Source organism: Haliotis rufescens, unplaced genomic scaffold (genome assembly GCF_023055435.1).
Source record: "Haliotis rufescens isolate VD_foot unplaced genomic scaffold, xgHalRufe1.0.p SCAF_1, whole genome shotgun sequence".
NCBI lineage: Eukaryota > Metazoa > Mollusca > Gastropoda > Lepetellida > Haliotidae > Haliotis > Haliotis rufescens.
In genome coordinates, this window is record NW_025963779.1 from 30,527,064 (window position 1) to 30,550,258 (window position 23,195).

The 23,195-nt window shown below is 39.0% G+C and overlaps 17 non-coding genes across 17 annotated transcripts; all 17 read left to right on the forward strand.

Annotated features, from left to right (window-relative positions):
* The first annotated feature begins 14,188 nt into the window (after nucleotides 1-14,188).
* Nucleotides 14,189-14,261, forward strand: Trnar-ucg. Its single transcript has one exon. It is a non-coding gene; the product is annotated as a tRNA-Arg (tRNA).
* A 546-nt stretch (nucleotides 14,262-14,807) lies between these two features.
* Trnar-ucg lies at nucleotides 14,808-14,880 on the forward strand. The gene has a single exon. It is a non-coding gene; the product is annotated as a tRNA-Arg (tRNA).
* Nucleotides 14,881-15,425: 545 nt separating this feature from the next.
* Nucleotides 15,426-15,498, forward strand: Trnar-ucg. Its single transcript has one exon. It is a non-coding gene; the product is annotated as a tRNA-Arg (tRNA).
* A 236-nt stretch (nucleotides 15,499-15,734) lies between these two features.
* Nucleotides 15,735-15,807, forward strand: Trnar-ucg. Its single transcript has one exon. It is a non-coding gene; the product is annotated as a tRNA-Arg (tRNA).
* A 546-nt stretch (nucleotides 15,808-16,353) lies between these two features.
* Nucleotides 16,354-16,426, forward strand: Trnar-ucg. The gene has a single exon. It is a non-coding gene; the product is annotated as a tRNA-Arg (tRNA).
* Nucleotides 16,427-16,663: 237 nt separating this feature from the next.
* Trnar-ucg lies at nucleotides 16,664-16,736 on the forward strand. Its single transcript has one exon. It is a non-coding gene; the product is annotated as a tRNA-Arg (tRNA).
* A 236-nt stretch (nucleotides 16,737-16,972) lies between these two features.
* Nucleotides 16,973-17,045, forward strand: Trnar-ucg. The gene has a single exon. It is a non-coding gene; the product is annotated as a tRNA-Arg (tRNA).
* Nucleotides 17,046-17,590: 545 nt separating this feature from the next.
* Nucleotides 17,591-17,663, forward strand: Trnar-ucg. The gene has a single exon. It is a non-coding gene; the product is annotated as a tRNA-Arg (tRNA).
* Nucleotides 17,664-18,209: 546 nt separating this feature from the next.
* Nucleotides 18,210-18,282, forward strand: Trnar-ucg. Its single transcript has one exon. It is a non-coding gene; the product is annotated as a tRNA-Arg (tRNA).
* Nucleotides 18,283-18,518: 236 nt separating this feature from the next.
* Trnar-ucg lies at nucleotides 18,519-18,591 on the forward strand. The gene has a single exon. It is a non-coding gene; the product is annotated as a tRNA-Arg (tRNA).
* A 991-nt stretch (nucleotides 18,592-19,582) lies between these two features.
* On the forward strand, nucleotides 19,583-19,655 carry Trnar-ucg. The gene has a single exon. It is a non-coding gene; the product is annotated as a tRNA-Arg (tRNA).
* A 236-nt stretch (nucleotides 19,656-19,891) lies between these two features.
* On the forward strand, nucleotides 19,892-19,964 carry Trnar-ucg. The gene has a single exon. It is a non-coding gene; the product is annotated as a tRNA-Arg (tRNA).
* Nucleotides 19,965-20,509: 545 nt separating this feature from the next.
* Trnar-ucg lies at nucleotides 20,510-20,582 on the forward strand. The gene has a single exon. It is a non-coding gene; the product is annotated as a tRNA-Arg (tRNA).
* A 546-nt stretch (nucleotides 20,583-21,128) lies between these two features.
* Trnar-ucg lies at nucleotides 21,129-21,201 on the forward strand. The gene has a single exon. It is a non-coding gene; the product is annotated as a tRNA-Arg (tRNA).
* A 236-nt stretch (nucleotides 21,202-21,437) lies between these two features.
* Trnar-ucg lies at nucleotides 21,438-21,510 on the forward strand. The gene has a single exon. It is a non-coding gene; the product is annotated as a tRNA-Arg (tRNA).
* A 991-nt stretch (nucleotides 21,511-22,501) lies between these two features.
* Trnar-ucg lies at nucleotides 22,502-22,574 on the forward strand. Its single transcript has one exon. It is a non-coding gene; the product is annotated as a tRNA-Arg (tRNA).
* A 545-nt stretch (nucleotides 22,575-23,119) lies between these two features.
* Nucleotides 23,120-23,192, forward strand: Trnar-ucg. The gene has a single exon. It is a non-coding gene; the product is annotated as a tRNA-Arg (tRNA).
* The last annotated feature ends 3 nt before the right edge of the window (nucleotides 23,193-23,195 follow it).

Sequence of the window (23,195 nt, forward strand, 5' to 3'; positions counted from 1 at the left end):
ATATATACCGACAGACATTATGGAAATAATTATTTGAATGTAGCTATCGTTGAGGTGTGCATTTACAATATTGTAGCGATGCATCTGAATGCGACATCTGATCACAAGGAAATTTCACATCATGCATAAACAGAACATGATGCACGTGCACACAGAAGCCAAAGTGTGTGCGCACATAGGGGAACTTATAAAGTATCTCAATGAACAGACAAAATGGCGGATGAGACCTGGGCGTGACAGGCTTAAAACAAACGACACACAGACAAGATCGCCTCATTACATTAATTGCACAACGCAATATATTGAAATCTGCCCGTTATCAATAACCGGAAAGTGAATTTCAACACTCACCGTTAAAAACCGGCTCCATGCAGCCCGCCTAAATGCAAGGCCTTCTGTGAAGGGCGTGACCCTTAAAGCTTACCATAGGCGGGAATGACTTGGGTGGGCTAGACACCAGGGACGGGCTGTGCGCCAATGTCGTTTCTCCATGTTTGCAGACTGTACAGATTTACGGATGGCAACGTATCGGGGAGCGGTATGCCAGGGCAACAATTCTTGACCATGATCGGCATTAGGGCGGTAGTGTTATGGTGTGGGGCGGTATAACATATGACAGGTGAACTGTCATGGACATTTGACTGGCCAGCGTGAGTTGACGAAATTTTGAGCCCCGTCGTTCCATTCGCTAGAATTTTCGGCAGAAATTTTGAACTGCAAGGTAACACATAGTGTCCAGGTCGTTACCATCTTTAACGAGAACGAGAAGGTACACGGGCATTGGACTTGCCCTCTTAATCCCCCGACCTGTCCCCAATAGAGCATCTGGGGGACGTCCTCAGGGTCCCAACATCCGCCGACGTGGCCCAGCTTGGGGTTTCTCTTCAGTTGGAATGGAGGACAATACCAACAGCAATCATACGCAAGTTAATCGTCAGTATGCCATCAAGGTGTCGTGCATTTTTCGCCCAACATGATTGACATATCAAATATTGGTTTACACGTCCGAAATTAATTTTACAGACATTTATCGTTATTACACCTTCAGTATAATTTCATCAGTTCCCTTATGTTTTGTCAGTAGTATATACTTTTCTTAAACGATTTTGGGCAGGTCATAATTACCCTTTTCTCGAACACCTGGTGTCCATTATTTTGCATTTTACGCCCAATGGAATCTGTTTCATCAGATAGTCGAACTCGCTATTGTCAGGCTTTGTCGTTTTATATTGCACAACCCATCGCAATATACAATTAATTTAAACAAATCTTAAGCTCCGTTGTTACAAACCGGCCATTTGTCAGTGTATTTTGACATATTAAAAAAGCATAAGTGAAAACATAAATGTGACATATTCTTAAATCCAAGTCAATCTGTTCAGAGGAGTGTCTTTCAAAAATACACTTTTCCATAATTTAGGCGAGGAAATCGCAGTGGGTTCACAAAATCATTTCTTTACAATTAACGAATAGGTAATGTCAAAATAAATACATTCTGGCATTGCATGTTGTCAAAATTAACTGCTGACACAGAGATGGCACATCATTTGTAATTTACTATATGTATCATTGCCAAAATGGGTAGGAGACCAGGAACATCTTCATATAGCAGATGTCAGCAATTGTAATGATACCCGAATCAATACTCGCTTGCATCAATCGATTTCGTCCCAAGCCCGCAGCACATCGGCATAGAACTCGTTAAAATGTGTCAAATCAGGGCGACTGCACACAATGCTAAACCTATTTTGTTTAAGACCCATGTTCATGTATTGGGACGTGAATATCAGCATATTTGTTTTCATAATGCATCGAAATCACGATTCGTGATTTTTAAAACAATTCTAAGCCAAATGCGCACATTGTGTAGTTGAGACATGGAATCAATAATCCACCTGGAATAAAGGACCAAATGTTGAATCTTTATAACTGAAATTTTACCACACCATATAAAGTTTGAAATGGTAACATTAGTATGTTGATAATTACTATTCATTTATTATCCATGGCCATTTTTATTCGGTCTTAACAAGTTTAAAGGTTGGGTAACAAAAAACAAATATTAAACTGCTGAGTGGGTCTAACAGATAGGTCCGAGGAGACCATAAATGTTGACACTGCTTTTTAAGTCAGTGTATAGGGTTTTAATTCATGAATGTAAAAATGTATTACAAAAATGTATTATTTCCAAACATGATATAATGCTTTCTCTTAATCAATTTTAATTAAATATGCATCTTCATCATCCTCATCTGCGAGTTCAATCACATCTTTGACAGAATTAATGTTGCTGGCAGTATCTCTTTCCGGACCTCTACACGATCGTCCTGGTGCAATTATCTTTGCCATGACTGTTTGAAGTAAGTACAAGTGAATGTGAAATTAATTTTAGATAAACCTTTGGTAATGAAATAGGCCTAAAATTGCGTATTTCAGTTTTTTCTTTCTTCTTGTAGAAGAGCCTGATGACACGCTTATTCATGGACCTAGACATGGTTTTGTCGTGCAAAATTATGCAACCAACAAAACACGTGCATATATGTGTTTAAAGACATTCCAGCATTCAACATAAAAGTATGCTAGCCCGTCATATCCGGGAGATTTACGACGCTTCATTCCCTTCAACGCTTTAGTGTTTGTTTGTTGTTTAACGCCGCACTCAGCAATATTCCAGCTGTATGAAGGCGGTCTGTAAATAATCGAGTCTGGACCTGACAATCCAGTGATTGATATCATGATCATCGATCCACGCAATTGGGATCGATGACGTGCATCAACCAAGTCAGCGAGCCTGACCACCCGATCAGTGGCCTCCTACGACATGCATTGTCGCTTTTTGCGACAAGCATGGGTTGCTGAAGACCTAGTCTACTCCGGATCTTCACGGGTATCAAAGCTTCAGTGTGATCGTCTATTGAGATCCCGTTATCAAGGCTGTCTCGGTCTTCATCTGGGAGAACATCGCGTTTATCTAAAGCAACTTCTCTAGCGGATTGTAATTCAGAGTAGAATCGCCATTTCCTGTAATTGATAAGAAAAATTTCGATTCCTGTTGACTTTTTCTAATATCTATACATGAATGATGTGTTTTTTTCAGATTCTAATACCATGTTTTGCTCAGAAAGTTGTGTTTCATTTGGTAGTCTTTGGACGTATGCCTATAGTTATGTAAAGATTAGTTGTCGTACTCTCGTCTTGAATTGTTTTGTCATCTACAATAGCCACTTATTTCTTCTTTACTCTTTATTTGCAAGATAAATATATTGCCTTTATTCTTTTTATTTATATATTAAGTAATCCTGCTACATCAAGGTTTCAGCTCCTTAAAGAGGACACAATAAATGTAAATCACTGAGAGATTGTTAACTTACACCCTCAACAATTTGCTGGCTTGTGAATTCTCCTTCCTCTGGATTTCTGTGTCTCCAGATGTCACACGACCGCCTCCGTGGTCTAATGGTAGAGCGTCCGCCCGGGGAGCGGAAGGTCCGGGGTTCGATCCCCAGCCGCGTCACACCAAAAGACGTTAAAAGATGGCATAAAGGGGCTAAAACAAGGACTGGTCGGCTCGGAGTCAGTATACTGTGTCTGAGTGGGGTATTCATGATAAACTGCAGCATGGTATCTCAGTGGGCTAGCACTATAAATCGGCATCATATAAAAGCTTTTGTTATCGATGCAATAGACCCGTCCGATAAACGGTATCGTGATCCGATAGATATGTAAATGATGTCCCCCAGCAGAAATTGCTTTCAAGCTCCATGTATCAATGCGATGCCTTCTTGCTCAATAGACTGTTGTCTAAATTCAAATTCAAATGTTTATTGTATGACAGGCCAGAGACTCAATTACATGAAATGAAAACAATACAGTGCAGGATAATTTTACAAACAGATTAACATGCTTCACGTTGCTGTACATTTCTGCACTTGAAGGCATATTTTAAAAAACATAAAAATAGAGACTTTAATTTGAGGGTTGCCATAATGAATTGTTGGACTGAAGGTCGAATTACATATGTATTTGGTATATATTGCTTTTCAATGTCTTTTATGGTGGACATATAATGGTGAAATGATACAGATCTTCGATATTGTTCAGGTTACAATATGTATATAATCTTTCAGATTTTTTAATTCTGTGGTGTCTCTCGGTATCATTTAAGTCTTGCACATCCAACTCTCACACGAGCACAAGTTGGTACAGAAGGTTGAATCATTTACATATTTCTCTACACGAGGCTTATCTTAAAAAGTGTATAACATTCATATATAGCACTAGATGATAATAAATGAATCCATTCTTGGTCGTACATATCGTTCAATCTGACTAAGGTTAAGAAACTAACTGTACATCCAACATATTGGTACAACCAAGAATAGACCTGAACTAAATAGAATATCAAGTCTTGAATGGCATTTTGAAGTAATACATATAAGAGAGAGAATTTATGGATGTCAACTTGTTTATTTAGAGGAAAAACTTCGGAGTATACTCTTACTCCTTCATCAGGCTAATGAATGCTAGGATGTAGAGAACAAACATATGTAAAAGAACAGCGAAAGTAATAAGATAACAAAGGTAGAAACTTAACAAAGTAAATCAGCACTGATTGGTAATACCTATTTTGTCACGACATTGAAGAATGCTTGATTCTGATTGGTTAAAAAGAGGTTTCCCTCATGCTACAGAAACCTATTTTAAATATATTGAGCCTTTTCACACAAACACGTGCGTATGAATACATTGATAGCCTACATATCGATCTATGAATAGATGGCCGCCGATCGCCCATAAGAACTTAATATTTCCTCGATGAGGTTTCTAATACACGCCGGGTCTCTTATACACACCGGGTGAACGGCTCTCACCAACTTAATAGACGACCGAGCGTCTAATAGAAGAAATACGGTACGTTTGATATCGGATGTTTGTGGCCACGATATAACGTTCTATGCCTTCACCCTGACTGCTTTGATGATGAGATTACAAGACTTAACGAATGCATATATTTTGATACAAATTAAACTTTTAGAGACATGTTCGGTGGCGAACAGGTATTTTCCTCATTGAAACAAACGATAATGAAAGTAAACAATAACATTATTAAAAAAGTGTTTCGAAAAAAACTTATTTATGACAACATATTGTTTACAACATTTTTGTGGTCGATATTCATTACCATCTCCGTCAACCACAACGTTAGAATTTGGCAGAAGGGGATTTGAAAGTCCATCAGAAAACACTCCTTCCTTCGAAAGGCCACACAAACTCACTAACAAATGTTCCGACATCACGGATGTCACAGTACAGGCACTTGATCACAACAGATTATCAAACTTGATAAAATATCATTTCAGAGCACGCACAGTTAAACAAAAAATACACAAACCACACTGTCGGGGCCTCACTGTCACATTTCTTTCACATGCTGGCGTCGAATGCTGTGAAATCTTGAAACAGACAGGTCACAAACATGAATCCAATCCCTTGTGTTATACATATGCCGGTTCGTCTGCAGCCTAAAACAGGACTATTCAGTCATACTCTACAGTACAGATATAAGTTGATGTTAGCCACATCATAGATTTGGGTTGTCATCTTGCTTCGTGTAATTTGTCAAAGGCACGAGACTGTCAGCAACAACATTGGCAGTCATTGACAGTAGAGGAGAGTTCGGGTGGCGAGGTATTTATTTTGAATTTGTATTTTTTACTGGGGGAGATTGCTAACTAAATAATAAGACTTACGAATTTAAAATAGATAGCAAAATGTTAGTGAATAAAGTTTGTTGGAGTAATAAATTCATTCGTCATTGTTTAAAACTATTTCTACAATATGTCACCCCAACAATGGGAGACAGCATATTAGGATTTCAAGAAATGACATGTCGAGCTGATTTCAAGAAAGTGAGTTCAAATAGTGCACAACAGGTTGCGAGGAAATTATAACACATATGTTTGGAGGGTAATTTGTCAACTTCTTTTTGAAAACACTATGTGTTTTAAACCCGTATTTTGAACTCAAATCTATGGACATTTTTATGTTGAACTTGAGTACTATTTGTTACAGTTATAACTACCTCTGATCCCTTTTCGGAAAGTTCTAACTGAGTCGACCTTTGTACCCTGTGAAGTTACCGTTGCAAGAGAGCAAAACTTTTAAAATGTCATTGCGGTCATGGTAGAATGGAGAAAAACCTTCTGTGTTTTGAAATTTACATTTGATTACCTAGATACATCTTTAAAGATACAAATAGATGAATGTAGACTGAACCGTTCTCTTTTACAAATAAATTGAATGCTGAATTTTCAGATTCTAAAGGAGGTTTGAGAACAATCTCATTTCCTTCTGAGATAAATGGATTGCTCATTATATATCTTTGGATAAAGATTTGTAATTGATTCCTTTTTTAATAGTTAAACAACAAAAAGCTAAAATGACTCTAAATCAAAGATTTGAAAAAAAAGCTTTCATGTCAAACTGTGTCTTGACTCATAATAACTCTTCTTTTAAATACAGCAATTGACAATACAATATCCACATGACAACTTCCTTTCCGGTAGGAATCCAAACAAAAACCAGAGGGTTAGTTGTCTAAGACTAAACCCTGAATCTTGACAAACAAATGTAAAATGTCTTCTATTTCATTTTGACACTCAGGACAAACATCTCTGTTTGACAATCAAATTTTGCACAGTTTACCATATTACAAAGGTAATATTGTAAGCAATTTTAAAAATCAAACTGTATGGAATGAGTTGATTTATGTTTCTGAAAATTTCGTAACAGAATTTAGCTGTAGAAACTTCAGCTGAGACGTACTGTCTATAAATAGTATAGAAGAAGGTTTTTGCCAACATCCGATGAAATGATATTTTGCAGGCTGGTGGAAGCGCGTATAAAATGATTGCATAGCATTGTTGTATAGTGCGTGTGTCCATATCAGGTAAAGTATCATGTACAATGTCCTCAATAATTTGTTCAGACATTATGTTGGTGCTCCTAAACGTTGTTTAAAAGCAAAACATTGTATTGACGTGTAGAAAAACGTGTCCTAGTTGGGATTCATCGTCGGCCTCGTGGCCTAATGGATAAGGCGTCTGACTTCGAATCAGAAGATTGCGAGATCGAGTCTCGTCGGGGTCGTATTTGTACTCTTTTTATACAAGTGTGAAAGGTGTCCTTTTTGAGGACAGCATAACTGGTGTGTCTTAATTGGTGAAATTGTCCTGTGCAAGATTGTCTGGAAAACATCTTTTAAATGTAAGCAGGTCGTTTATATAATAATATAGACATTATGTTGGTGCCCCTAAACGTTGTTTAAAAGCTAACCATTGTATTGACGTGTAGAAAAACGTGTCCTAGTTGGGATTCGTCGTCGGCCTCGTGGCCTAATGGATAAGGCGTCTGACTTCGAATCAGAAGATTGCGAGTTCGAGTCTCGTCGGGGTCGTATTTGTACTCTTTTTATACAAGTGTGAAAGGTGTCCTTTTTTGAGGACAGCATAACTGGAGTGTCTTAATTGGTGAAATTGTCCTGTGCAACATTGTCTGGAAAACATCTTTTAAATGTAAGCAGGTCGTTTATATAATAATATAGACATTATATGTTGGTGCTCCTAAACGTTGTTTAAAAGCAAAACATTGTATTGACGTGTAGAAAAACGTGTCCTGGTTGGGATTCATCGTCGGCCTGGTGGCCTAATGGATAAGGCGTCTGACTTCGAATCAGAAGATTGCGAGTTCGAGTCTCGTCGGGGTCGTATTTGTACTCTTTTTATGCAAGTGTGAAAAGTGTCCTTTTTGAGGACAACATAACTGGAGTGTCTTAATTGGTGAAATTGTCCTGTGCAAGATTGTCTGGAAAACATCTTTTAAATGTAAGCAGGTCGTTTATATAATAATATAGACATTATATGTTGGTGCTCCTACACGTTGTTTAAAAGCAAAACATTGTATTGACGTGTAGAAAAACGTGTCCTAGTTGGGATTCATCGTCGGCCTCATGGCCTAATAGATAAGGCGTCTGACTTCGAATCAGAAGATTGCGAGATCGAGTCTCGTCGGGGTCGTATTTGTACTCTTTTTATACAAGTGTGAAAGGTGTCCTTTTTGAGGACAGCATAACTGGTGTGTCTTAATTGGTGAAATTGTCCTGTGCAAGATTGTCTGGAAAACATCTTTTAAATGTAAGCAGGTCGTTTATATAATAATATAGACATTATGTTGGTGCCCCTAAACGTTGTTTAAAAGCAAAACATTGTATTGACGTGTAGAAAAACGTGTCCTAGTTGGGATTCGTCGTCGGCCTCGTGGCCTAATGGATAAGGCGTCTGAATTCGAATCAGAAGATTGCGAGTTCGAGTCTCGTCGGGGTCGTATTTGTACTCTTTTTATACAAGTGTGAAAGGTGTCCTTTTTTGAGGACAGCATAACTGGAGTGTCTTAATTGGTGAAATTGTCCTGTGCAACATTGTCTGGAAAACATCTTTTAAATGTAAGCAGGTCGTTTATATAATAATATAGACATTATATGTTGGTGCTCCTAAACGTTGTTTAAAAGCAAAACATTGTATTGACGTGTAGAAAAACGTGTCCTGGTTGGGATTCATCGTCGGCCTGGTGGCCTAATGGATAAGGCGTCTGACTTCGAATCAGAAGATTGCGAGTTCGAGTCTCGTCGGGGTCGTATTTGTACTCTTTTTATGCAAGTGTGAAAAGTGTCCTTTTTGAGGACAACATAACTGGAGTGTCTTAATTGGTGAAATTGTCCTGTGCAAGATTGTCTGGAAAACATCTTTTAAATGTAAGCAGGTCGTTTATATAATAATATAGACATTATATGTTGGTGCTCCTACACGTTGTTTAAAAGCAAAACATTGTATTGACGTGTAGAAAAACGTGTCCTAGTTGGGAGTCATCGTCGGCCTCGTGGCCTAATAGATAAGGCGTCTGACTTCGAATCAGAAGATTGCGAGTTCGAGTCTCGTCGGGGTCGTATTTGAACTCTTTTTATGCAAGTGTGAAAAGTGTCCTTTTTGAGGACAACATAACTGGAGTGTCTTAATTGGCGAAATTGCCCTGTGCAACATTGTCTGGAAAACATCTTTTAAATGTAAGCAGGTCGTTTATATAATAATATAGACATTATATGTTGGTGCTCCTAAACGTTGTTTAAAAGCAAAACATTGTATTGACGTGTAGAAAAACGTGTCCTAGTTGGGATTCATCGTCGGCCTCGTGGCCTAATGGATAAGGCGTCTGACTTCGAATCAGAAGATTGCGAGTTCGAGTCTCGTCGGGGTCGTATATGTAGTCTTTTTATGCAAGTGTGAAAAGTGTCCTTTTTGAGGACAGCATAAGTGGAGTGTCTTAATTGGTGAAATTGTCCTGAGCAAGATTGTCTGGAAAACATCTTTTAAATGTAAGCAGGTCGTTTATATAATAATATAGACATTATATGTTGGTGCTCCTAAACGTTGTTTAAAAGCAAAACATTGTATTGACGTGTAGAAAAACGTGTCCTAGTTGGGATTCATCGTCGGCCTGGTGGCCTAATGGATAAGGCGTCTGACTTCGAATCAGAAGATTGCGAGTTCGAGTCTCGTCGGGGTCGTATTTGTACTCTTTTTATGCAAGTGTGAAAAGTGTCCTTTTTGAGGACAGCATAACTGGAGTGTCTTAATTGGCGAAATTGCCCTGTGCAACATTGTCTGGAAAACATCTTTTAAATGTAAGCAGGTCGTTTATATAATAATATAGACATTATATGTTGGTGCTCCTAAACGTTGTTTAAAAGCAAAACATTGTATTGACGTGTAGAAAAACGTGTCCTAGTTGGGATTCATCGTCGGCCTCGTGGCCTAATGGATAAGGCGTCTGACTTCGAATCAGAAGATTGCGAGTTCGAGTCTCGTCGGGGTCGTATTTGTACTCTTTTTATACAAGTGTGAAAGGTGTCCTTTTTGAGGACAGCATAACTGGAGTGTCTTAATTGGTGAAATTGTCCTGAGCAACATTGTCTGGAAAACATCTTTTAAATGTAAGCAGGTCGTTTATATAATAATATAGACATTATATGTTGGTGCTCCTAAACGTTGTTTAAAAGCAAAACATTGTATTGACGTGTAGAAAAACGTGTCCTGGTCTTAATTGGCGAAATTGCCCTGTGCAACATTGTCTGGAAAACATCTTTTAAATGTAAGCAGGTCGTTTATATAATAATATAGACATTATATGTTGGTGCTCCTAAACGTTGTTTAAAAGCAAAACATTGTATTGACGTGCAGAAAAACGTGTCCTAGTTGGGATTCATCGTCGGCCTCGTGGCCTAATGGATAAGGCGTCTGACTTCGAATCAGAAGATTGCGAGTTCGAGTCTCGTCGGGGTCGTATTTGTACTCTTTTTATGCAAGTGTGAAAAGTGTCCTTTTTGAGGACAGCATAACTGGAGTGTCTTAATTGGTGAAATTGTCCTGTGCAACATTGTCTGGAAAACATCTTTTAAATGTAAGCAGGTCGTTTATATAATAATATAGACATTATATGTTGGTGCTCCTAAACGTTGTTTAAAAGCAAAACATTGTATTGACGTGTAGAAAAACGTGTCCTAGTTGGGATTCATCGTCGGCCTCGTGGCCTAATGGATAAGGCGTCTGACTTCGAATCAGAAGATTGCGAGTTCGAGTCTCGTCGGGGTCGTATATGTACTCTTTTTATGCAAGTGTGAAAAGTGTCCTTTTTGAGGACAGCATAACTGGAGTGTCTTAATTGGTGAAATTGTCCTGAGCAAGATTGTCTGGAAAACATCTTTTAAATGTAAGCAGGTCGTTTATATAATAATATAGACATTATATGTTGGTGCTCCTACACGTTGTTTAAAAGCAAAACATTGTATTGACGTGTAGAAAAACGTGTCCTAGTTGGGAGTCAACGTCGGCCTCGTGGCCTAATAGATAAGGCGTCTGACTTCGAATCAGAAGATTGCGAGTTCGAGTCTCGTCGGGGTCGTATTTGAACTCTTTTTATGCAAGTGTGAAAAGTGTCCTTTTTGAGGACAACATAACTGGAGTGTCTTAATTGGCGAAATTGCCCTGTGCAACATTGTCTGGAAAACATCTTTTAAATGTAAGCAGGTCGTTTATATAATAATATAGACATTATATGTTGGTGCTCCTAAACGTTGTTTAAAAGCAAAACATTGTATTGACGTGTAGAAAAACGTGTCCTAGTTGGGATTCATCGTCGGCCTCGTGGCCTAATGGATAAGGCGTCTGACTTCGAATCAGAAGATTGCGAGTTCGAGTCTCGTCGGGGTCGTATATGTAGTCTTTTTATGCAAGTGTGAAAAGTGTCCATTTTGAGGACAGCATAAGTGGAGTGTCTTAATTGGTGAAATTGTCCTGAGCAAGATTGTCTGGAAAACATCTTTTAAATGTAAGCAGGTCGTTTATATAATAATATAGACATTATATGTTGGTGCTCCTAAACGTTGTTTAAAAGCAAAACATTGTATTGACGTGTAGAAAAACGTGTCCTAGTTGGGATTCATCGTCGGCCTCGTGGCCTAATGGATAAGGCGTCTGACTTCGAATCAGAAGATTGCGAGTTCGAGTCTCGTCGGGGTCGTATTTGTACTCTTTTTATGCAAGTGTGAAAAGTGTCCTTTTTGAGGACAGCATAACTGGAGTGTCTTAATTGGCGAAATTGCCCTGTGCAACATTGTCTGGAAAACATCTTTTAAATGTAAGCAGGTCGTTTATATAATAATATAGACATTATATGTTGGTGCTCCTAAACGTTGTTTAAAAGCAAAACATTGTATTGACGTGTAGAAAAACGTGTCCTAGTTGGGATTCATCGTCGGCCTCGTGGCCTAATGGATAAGGCGTCTGACTTCGAATCAGAAGATTGCGAGTTCGAGTCTCGTCGGGGTCGTATTTGTACTCTTTTTATACAAGTGTGAAAGGTGTCCTTTTTGAGGACAGCATAACTGGAGTGTCTTAATTGGTGAAATTGTCCTGTGCAACATTGTCTGGAAAACATCTTTTAAATGTAAGCAGGTCGTTTATATAATAATATAGACATTATATGTTGGTGCTCCTAAACGTTGTTTAAAAGCAAAACATTGTATTGACGTGTAGAAAAACGTGTCCTGGTCTTAATTGGCGAAATTGCCCTGTGCAACATTGTCTGGAAAACATCTTTTAAATGTAAGCAGGTCGTTTATATAATAATATAGACATTATATGTTGGTGCTCCTAACCGTTGTTTAAAAGCAAAACATTGTATTGACGTGTAGAAAAACGTGTCCTAGTTGGGATTCATCGTCGGCCTCGTGGCCTAATGGATAAGGCGTCTGACTTCGAATCAGAAGATTGCGAGTTCGAGTCTCGTCGGGGTCGTATTTGTACTCTTTTTATGCAAGTGTGAAAAGTGTCCTTTTTGAGGACAGCATAACTGGAGTGTCTTAATTGGTGAAATTGTCCTGTGCAACATTGTCTGGAAAACATCTTTTAAATGTAAGCAGGTCGTTTATATAATAATATAGACATTATATGTTGGTGCTCCTAAACGTTGTTTAAAAGCAAAACATTGTATTGACGTGTAGAAAAACGTGTCCTGGTTGGGTTTCATCGTCGGCCTGGTGGCCTAATGGATAAGGCGTCTGACTTCGAATCAGAAGATTGCGAGTTCGAGTCTCGTCGGGGTCGTATTTGTACTCTTTTTATGCAAGTGTGAAAAGTGTCCTTTTTGAGGACAACATAACTGGAGTGTCTTAATTGGTGAAATTGTCCTGAGCAACATTGTCTGGAAAACATCTTTTAAATGTAAGCAGGTCGTTTATATAATAATATAGACATTATATGTTGGTGCTCCTACACGTTGTTTAAAAGCAAAACATTGTATTGACGTGTAGAAAAACGTGTCCTAGTTGGGAGTCATCGTCGGCCTCGTGGCCTAATAGATAAGGCGTCTGACTTCGAATCAGAAGATTGCGAGTTCGAGTCTCGTCGGGGTCGTATTTGAACTCTTTTTATGCAAGTGTGAAAGGTGTCCTTTTTGAGGACAACATAACTGGAGTGTCTTAATTGGCGAAATTGCCCTGTGCAACATTGTCTGGAAAACATCTTTTAAATGTAAGCAGGTCGTTTATATAATAATATAGACATTATATGTTGGTGCTCCTAAACGTTGTTTAAAAGCAAAACATTGTATTGACGTGTAGAAAAACGTGTCCTAGTTGGGATTCATCGTCGGCCTCGTGGCCTAATGGATAAGGCGTCTGACTTCGAATCAGAAGATTGCGAGTTCGAGTCTCGTCGGGGTCGTATTTGTACTCTTTTTATACAAGTGTGAAAGGTGTCCTTTTTGAGGACAGCATAACTGGAGTGTCTTAATTGGTGAAATTGTCCTGAGCAACATTGTCTGGAAAACATCTTTTAAATGTAAGCAGGTCGTTTATATAATAATATAGACATTATATGTTGGTGCTCCTAAACGTTGTTTAAAAGCAAAACATTGTATTGACGTGTAGAAAAACGTGTCCTAGTTGGGAGTCATCGTCGGCCTCGTGGCCTAATGGATAAGGCGTCTGACTTCGAATCAGAAGATTGCGAGTTCGAGTATCGTCGGGGTCGTATTTGTACTCTTTTTATGCAAGTGTGAAAAGTGTCCTTTTTGAGGACAGCATAACTGGAGTGTCTTAATTGGCGAAATTGCCCTGTGCAACATTGTCTGGAAAACATCTTTTAAATGTAAGCAGGTCGTTTATATAATAATATAGACATTATATGTTGGTGCTCCTAAACGTTGTTTAAAAGCAAAACATTGTATTGACGTGTAGAAAAACGTGTCCTAGTTGGGATTCATCGTCGGCCTCGTGGCCTAATGGATAAGGCGTCTGACTTCGAATCAGAAGATTGCGAGTTCGAGTCTCGTCGGGGTCGTATTTGTACTCTTTTTATACAAGTGTGAAAGGTGTCCTTTTTGAGGACAGCATAACTGGAGTGTCTTAATTGGTGAAATTGTCCTGAGCAACATTGTCTGGAAAACATCTTTTAAATGTAAGCAGGTCGTTTATATAATAATATAGACAATATATGTTGGTGCTCCTAAACGTTGTTTAAAAGCAAAACATTGTATTGACGTGTAGAAAAACGTTCCCTAGTTGGGATTCATCGTCGGCCCCGTGGCCTAATGGATAAGGCGTCTGACTTCGAATCAGAAGATTGCGAGTTCGAGTCTCGTCGGGGTCGTATTTGTACTCTTTTTATACAAGTGTGAAAGGTGTCCTTTTTTGAGGACAGCATAACTGGAGTGTCTTAATTGGTGAAATTGTCCTGTGCAAGATTGTCTGGAAAACATCTTTTAAATGTAAGCAGGTCGTTTATATAATAATATAGACATTATATGTTGGTGCTCCTAAACGTTGTTTAAAAGCAAAACATTGTATTGACGTGTAGAAAAACGTGTCCTGGTTGGGATTCATCGTCGGCCTGGTGGCCTAATGGATAAGGCGTCTGACTTCGAATCAGAAGATTGCGAGTTCGAGTCTCGTCGGGGTCGTATTTGTACTCATTTTATGCAAGTGTGAAAAGTGTCCTTTTTGAGGACAGCATAACTGGAGTGTCTTAATTGGCGAAATTGCCCTGTGCAACATTGTCTGGAAAACATCTTTTAAATGTAAGCAGGTCGTTTATATAATAATATAGACATTATATGTTGGTGCTCCTAAACGTTGTTTAAAAGCAAAACATTGTATTGACGTGTAGAAAAACGTGTCCTAGTTGGGTTTCATCGTCGGCCTCGTGGCCTAATGGATAAGGCGTCTGACTTCGAATCAGAAGATTGCGAGTTCGAGTCTCGTCGGGGTCGTATTTGTACTCTTTTTATACAAGTGTGAAAGGTGTCCTTTTTGAGGACAGCATAACTGGAGTGTCTTAATTGGTGAAATTGTCCTGAGCAACATTGTCTGGAAAACATCTTTTAAATGTAAGCAGGTCGTTTATATAATAATATAGACATTATATGTTGGTGCTCCTAAACGTTGTTTAAAAGCAAAACATTGTATTGACGTGTAGAAAAACGTGTCCTAGTTGGGAGTCATCGTCGGCCTCGTGGCCTAATGGATAAGGCGTCTGACTTCGAATCAGAAGATTGCGAGTTCGAGTATCGTCGGGGTCGTATTTGTACTCTTTTTATGCAAGTGTGAAAAGTGTCCTTTTTGAGGACAGCATAACTGGAGTGTCTTAATTGGCGAAATTGCCCTGTGCAACATTGTCTGGAAAACATCTTTTAAATGTAAGCAGGTCGTTTATATAATAATATAGACATTATATGTTGGTGCTCCTAAACGTTGTTTAAAAGCAAAACATTGTATTGACGTGTAGAAAAACGTGTCCTAGTTGGGATTCATCGTCGGCCTCGTGGCCTAATGGATAAGGCGTCTGACTTCGAATCAGAAGATTGCGAGTTCGAGTCTCGTCGGGGTCGTATTTGTACTCTTTTTATACAAGTGTGAAAGGTGTCCTTTTTGAGGACAGCATAACTGGAGTGTCTTAATTGGTGAAATTGTCCTGAGCAACATTGTCTGGAAAACATCTTTTAAATGTAAGCAGGTCGTTTATATAATAATATAGACAATATATGTTGGTGCTCCTAAACGTTGTTTAAAAGCAAAACATTGTATTGACGTGTAGAAAAACGTTCCCTAGTTGGGATTCATCGTCGGCCCCGTGGCCTAATGGATAAGGCGTCTGACTTCGAATCAGAAGATTGCGAGTTCGAGTCTCGTCGGGGTCGTATTTGTACTCTTTTTATACAAGTGTGAAAGGTGTCCTTTTTTGAGGACAGCATAACTGGAGTGTCTTAATTGGTGAAATTGTCCTGTGCAAGATTGTCTGGAAAACATCTTTTAAATGTAAGCAGGTCGTTTATATAATAATATAGACATTATATGTTGGTGCTCCTAAACGTTGTTTAAAAGCAAAACATTGTATTGACGTGTAGAAAAACGTGTCCTGGTTGGGATTCATCGTCGGCCTGGTGGCCTAATGGATAAGGCGTCTGACTTCGAATCAGAAGATTGCGAGTTCGAGTCTCGTCGGGGTCGTATTTGTACTCATTTTATGCAAGTGTGAAAAGTGTCCTTTTTGAGGACAGCATAACTGGAGTGTCTTAATTGGCGAAATTGCCCTGTGCAACATTGTCTGGAAAACATCTTTTAAATGTAAGCAGGTCGTTTATATAATAATATAGACATTATATGTTGGTGCTCCTAAACGTTGTTTAAAAGCAAAACATTGTATTGACGTGTAGAAAAACGTGTCCTAGTTGGGTTTCATCGTCGGCCTCGTGGCCTAATGGATAAGGCGTCTGACTTCGAATCAGAAGATTGCGAGTTCGAGTCTCGTCGGGGTCGTATTTGTACTCTTTTTATACAAGTGTGAAAAGTGTCCTTTTTGGAGGACAGCATAACTGGAGTGTCTTAATTGGTGAAATTGTCCTGTGCAACATTGTCTGGAAAACATCTTTTAAATGTAAGCAGGTCGTTTATATAATAATATAGACGTTATATGTTGGTGCTCCTAAACGTTGTTTAAAAGCAAAACATTGTATTGACGTGTAGAAAAACGTGTCCTAGTTGGGATTCATCGTCGGCCTCGTGGCCTAATGGATAAGGCGTCTGACTTCGAATCAGAAGATTGCGAGTTCGAGTCTCGTCGGGGTCGTATATGTACTCTTTTTATGCAAGTGTGAAAAGTGTCCTTTTTGAGGACAGCATAAGTGGAGTGTCTTAATTGGTGAAATTGTCCTGAGCAAGATTGTCTGGAAAACATCTTTTAAATGTAAGCAGGTCGTTTATATAATAATATAGACATTATATGTTGGTGCTCCTAAACGTTGTTTAAAAGCAAAACATTGTATTGACGTGTAGAAAAACGTGTCCTAGTTGGGAGTCATCGTCGGCCTCGTGGCCTAATGGATAAGGCGTCTGACTTCGAATCAGAAGATTGCGAGTTCGAGTCTCGTCGGGGTCGTATTTGTACTCTTTTTATGCAAGTGTGAAAAGTGTCCTTTTTGAGGACAGCATAACTGGAGTGTCTTAATTGGCGAAATTGTCCTGTGCAACATTGTCTGGAAAACATCTTTTAAATGTAAGCAGGTCGTTTATATAATAATATAGACATTATATGTTGGTGCTCCTAAACGTTGTTTAAAAGCAAAACATTGTATTGACGTGTAGAAAAACGTGTCCTAGTTGGGATTCATCGTCGGCCTAGTGGCCTAATGGATAAGGCGTCTGACTTCGAATCAGAAGATTGCGAGTTCGAGTCTCGTCGGGGTCGTATTTGTACTCTTTTTATACAAGTGTGAAAGGTGTCCTTTTTGAGGACAGCATAACTGGAGTGTCTTAATTGGTGAAATTGTCCTGAGCAACATTGTCTGGAAAACATCTTTTAAATGTAAGCAGGTCGTTTATATAATAATATAGACAATATATGTTGGTGCTCCTAAACGTTGTTTAAAAGCAAAACATTGTATTGACGTGTAGAAAAACGTTCCCTAGTTGGGAGTCATCGTCGGCCCCGTGGCCTAATGGATAAGGCGTCTGACTTCGAATCAGAAGATTGCGAGTTCGAGTCTCGTCGGGGTCGTATTTGTACTCTTTTTATACAAGTGTGAAAGGTGTCCTTTTTTGAGGACAGCATAACTGGAGTGTCTTAATTGGTGAAATTGTCCTGTGCAAGATTGTCTGGAAAACATATTTTAAATGTAAGCAGGTCGTTTATATAATAATATAGACATTATATGTTGGTGCTCCTAAACGTTGTTTAAAAGCAAAACATTGTATTGACGTGTAGAAAAACGTGTCCTGGTTGGGATTCATCGTCGGCCTGGTGGCCTAATGGATAAGGCGTCTGACTTCGAATCAGAAGATTGCGAGTTCGAGTCTCGTCGGGGTCGTATTTGTACTCTTTTTATGCAAGTGTGAAAAGTGTCCTTTTTGAGGACAGCATAACTGGAGTGTCTTAATTGGCGAAATTGCCCTGTGCAACATTGTCTGGAAAACATCTTTTAAATGTAAGCAGGTCGTTTATATAATAATATAGACATTATATGTTGGTGCTCCTAAACGTTGTTTAAAAGCAAAACATTGTATTGACGTGTAGAAAAACGTGTCCTAGTTGGTATTCATCGTCGGCCTCGTGGCCTAATGGATAAGGCGTCTGACTTCGAATCAGAAGATTGCGAGTTCGAGTCTCGTCGGGGTCGTATTTGTACTCTTTTTATGCAAGTGTGAAAAGTGTCCTTTTTGAGGACAGCATAACTGGAGTGTCTTAATTGGTGAAATTGTCCTGAGCAACATTGTCTGGAAAACATCTTTTAAATGTAAGCAGGTCGTTTATATAATAATATAGACATTATATGTTGGTGCTCCTCAACGTTGTTTAAAAGCAAAACATTGTATTGACGTGTAGAAAAACGTGTCCTAGTTGGGATTCATCGTCGGCCTCGTGGCCTAATGGATAAGGCGTCTGACTTCGAATCAGAAGATTGCGAGTTCGAGTCTCGTCGGGGTCGTATTTGTACTCTTTTTATGCAAGTGTGAAAAGTGTCCTTTTTGAGGACAGCATAACTGGAGTGTCTTAATTGGCGAAATTGCCCTGTGCAACATTGTCTGGAAAACATCTTTTAAATGTAAGCAGGTCGTTTATATAATAATATAGACATTATATGTTGGTGCTCCTAAACGTTGTTTAAAAGCAAAACATTGTATTGACGTGTAGAAAAACGTGTCCTAGTTGGGATTCATCGTCGGCCTCGTGGCCTAATGGATAAGGCGTCTGACTTCGAATCAGAAGATTGCGAGTTCGAGTCTCTTCGGGGTCGTATTTGTACTCTTTTTATACAAGTGTGAAAGGTGTCCTTTTTGAGGACAGCATAACTGGAGTGTCTTAATTGGTGAAATTGTCCTGAGCAACATTGTCTGGAAAACATCTTTTAAATGTAAGCAGGTCGTTTATATAATAATATAGACATTATATGTTGGTGCTCCTAAACGTTGTTTAAAAGCAAAACATTGTATTGACGTGTAGAAAAACGTGTCCTGGTCTTAATTGGCGAAATTGCCCTGTGCAACATTGTCTGGAAAACATCTTTTAAATGTAAGCAGGTCGTTTATATAATAATATAGACATTATATGTTGGTGCTCCTAACCGTTGTTTAAAAGCAAAACATTGTATTGACGTGTAGAAAAACGTGTCCTAGTTGGGATTCATCGTCGGCCTCGTGGCCTAATGGATAAGGCGTCTGAGTTCGAGTCTCGTCGGGGTCGTATTTGTACTCTTTTTATGCAAGTGTGAAAAGTGTCCTTTTTGAGGACAGCATAACTGGAGTGTCTTAATTGGTGAAATTGTCCTGTGCAAGATTGTCTGGAAAACATCTTTTAAATGTAAGCAGGTCGTTTATATAATAATATAGACATTATATGTTGGTGCTCCTAAACGTTGTTTAAAAGCAAAACATTGTATTGACGTGTAGAAAAACGTGTCCTAGTTGGGATTCATCGTCGGCCTCGTGGCCTAATGGATAAGGCGTCTGACTTCGAATCAGAAGATTGCGAGTTCGAGTCTCGTCGGGGTCGTATATGTACTCTTTTTATGCAAGTGTGAAAAGTGTCCTTTTTGAGGACAGCATAAGTGGAGTGTCTTAATTGGTGAAATTGTCCTGAGCAAGATTGTCTGGAAAACATCTTTTAAATGTAAGCAGGTCGTTTATATAATAATATAGACATTATATGTTGGTGCTCCTAAACGTTGTTTAAAAGCAAAACATTGTATTGACGTGTAGAAAAACGTGTCCTAGTTGGGAGTCATCGTCGGCCTCGTGGCCTAATGGATAAGGCGTCTGACTTCGAATCAGAAGATTGCGAGTTCGAGTCTCGTCGGGGTCGTATTTGTACTCTTTTTATGCAAGTGTGAAAAGTGTCCTTTTTGAGGACAGCATAACTGGAGTGTCTTAATTGGCGAAATTGTCCTGTGCAACATTGTCTGGAAAACATCTTTTAAATGTAAGCAGGTCGTTTATATAATAATATAGACATTATATGTTGGTGCTCCTAAACGTTGTTTAAAAGCAAAACATTGTATTGACGTGTAGAAAAACGTGTCCTAGTTGGGATTCATCGTCGGCCTAGTGGCCTAATGGATAAGGCGTCTGACTTCGAATCAGAAGATTGCGAGTTCGAGTCTCGTCGGGGTCGTATTTGTACTCTTTTTATACAAGTGTGAAAGGTGTCCTTTTTGAGGACAGCATAACTGGAGTGTCTTAATTGGTGAAATTGTCCTGAGCAACATTGTCTGGAAAACATCTTTTAAATGTAAGCAGGTCGTTTATATAATAATATAGACAATATATGTTGGTGCTCCTAAACGTTGTTTAAAAGCAAAACATTGTATTGACGTGTAGAAAAACGTTCCCTAGTTGGGATTCATCGTCGGCCCCGTGGCCTAATGGATAAGGCGTCTGACTTCGAATCAGAAGATTGCGAGTTCGAGTCTCGTCGGGGTCGTATTTGTACTCTTTTTATACAAGTGTGAAAGGTGTCCTTTTTTGAGGACAGCATAACTGGAGTGTCTTAATTGGTGAAATTGTCCTGTGCAAGATTGTCTGGAAAACATATTTTAAATGTAAGCAGGTCGTTTATATAATAATATAGACATTATATGTTGGTGCTCCTAAACGTTGTTTAAAAGCAAAACATTGTATTGACGTGTAGAAAAACGTGTCCTGGTTGGGATTCATCGTCGGCCTGTTGGCCTAATGGATAAGGCGTCTGACTTCGAATCAGAAGATTGCGAGTTCGAGTCTCGTCGGGGTCGTATTTGTACTCTTTTTATGCAAGTGTGAAAAGTGTCCTTTTTGAGGACAGCATAACTGGAGTGTCTTAATTGGCGAAATTGCCCTGTGCAACATTGTCTGGAAAACATCTTTTAAATGTAAGCAGGTCGTTTATATAATAATATAGACATTATATGTTGGTGCTCCTAAACGTTGTTTAAAAGCAAAACATTGTATTGACGTGTAGAAAAACGTGTCCTAGTTGGTATTCATCGTCGGCCTCGTGGCCTAATGGATAAGGCGTCTGACTTCGAATCAGAAGATTGCGAGTTCGAGTCTCGTCGGGGTCGTATTTGTACTCTTTTTATGCAAGTGTGAAAAGTGTCCTTTTTGAGGACAGCATAACTGGAGTGTCTTAATTGGTGAAATTGTCCTGAGCAACATTGTCTGGAAAACATCTTTTAAATGTAAGCAGGTCGTTTATATAATAATATAGACATTATATGTTGGTGCTCCTCAACGTTGTTTAAAAGCAAAACATTGTATTGACGTGTAGAAAAACGTGTCCTAGTTGGGATTCATCGTCGGCCTCGTGGCCTAATGGATAAGGCGTCTGACTTCGAATCAGAAGATTGCGAGTTCGAGTCTCGTCGGGGTCGTATTTGTACTCTTTTTATGCAAGTGTGAAAAGTGTCCTTTTTGAGGACAGCATAACTGGAGTGTCTTAATTGGCGAAATTGCCCTGTGCAACATTGTCTGGAAAACATCTTTTAAATGTAAGCAGGTCGTTTATATAATAATATAGACATTATATGTTGGTGCTCCTAAACGTTGTTTAAAAGCAAAACATTGTATTGACGTGTAGAAAAACGTGTCCTAGTTGGGATTCATCGTCGGCCTCGTGGCCTAATGGATAAGGCGTCTGACTTCGAATCAGAAGATTGCGAGTTCGAGTCTCTTCGGGGTCGTATTTGTACTCTTTTTATACAAGTGTGAAAGGTGTCCTTTTTGAGGACAGCATAACTGGAGTGTCTTAATTGGTGAAATTGTCCTGAGCAACATTGTCTGGAAAACATCTTTTAAATGTAAGCAGGTCGTTTATATAATAATATAGACATTATATGTTGGTGCTCCTAAACGTTGTTTAAAAGCAAAACATTGTATTGACGTGTAGAAAAACGTGTCCTGGTCTTAATTGGCGAAATTGCCCTGTGCAACATTGTCTGGAAAACATCTTTTAAATGTAAGCAGGTCGTTTATATAATAATATAGACATTATATGTTGGTGCTCCTAACCGTTGTTTAAAAGCAAAACATTGTATTGACGTGTAGAAAAACGTGTCCTAGTTGGGATTCATCGTCGGCCTCGTGGCCTAATGGATAAGGCGTCTGAGTTCGAGTCTCGTCGGGGTCGTATTTGTACTCTTTTTATGCAAGTGTGAAAAGTGTCCTTTTTGAGGACAGCATAACTGGAGTGTCTTAATTGGTGAAATTGTCCTGTGCAAGATTGTCTGGAAAACATCTTTTAAATGTAAGCAGGTCGTTTATATAATAATATAGACATTATATGTTGGTGCTCCTAAACGTTGTTTAAAAGCAAAACATTGTATTGACGTGTAGAAAAACGTGTCCTGGTTGGGATTCATCGTCGGCCTCGTGGCCTAATGGATAAGGCGTCTGACTTCGAATCAGAAGATTGCGAGTTCGAGTCTCGTCGGGGTCGTATATGTACTCTTTTTATGCAAGTGTGAAAAGTGTCCTTTTTGAGGACAGCATAAGTGGAGTGTCTTAATTGGTGAAATTGTCCTGAGCAAGATTGTCTGGAAAACATCTTTTAAATGTAAGCAGGTCGTTTATATAATAATATAGACATTATATGTTGGTGCTCCTACACGTTGTTTAAAAGCAAAACATTGTATTGACGTGTAGAAAAACGTGTCCTAGTTGGGAGTCATCGTCGGCCTCGTGGCCTAATAGATAAGGCGTCTGACTTCGAATCAGAAGATTGCGAGTTCGAGTCTCGTCGGGGTCGTATTTGAACTCTTTTTATGCAAGTGTGAAAGGTGTCCTTTTTGAGGACAACATAACTGGAGTGTCTTAATTGGCGAAATTGCCCTGTGCAACATTGTCTGGAAAACATCTTTTAAATGTAAGCAGGTCGTTTATATAATAATATAGACATTATATGTTGGTGCTCCTAAACGTTGTTTAAAAGCAAAACATTGTATTGACGTGTAGAAAAACGTGTCCTAGTTGGGATTCATCGTCGGCCTCGTGGCCTAATGGATAAGGCGTCTGACTTCGAATCAGAAGATTGCGAGTTCGAGTCTCGTCGGGGTCGTAT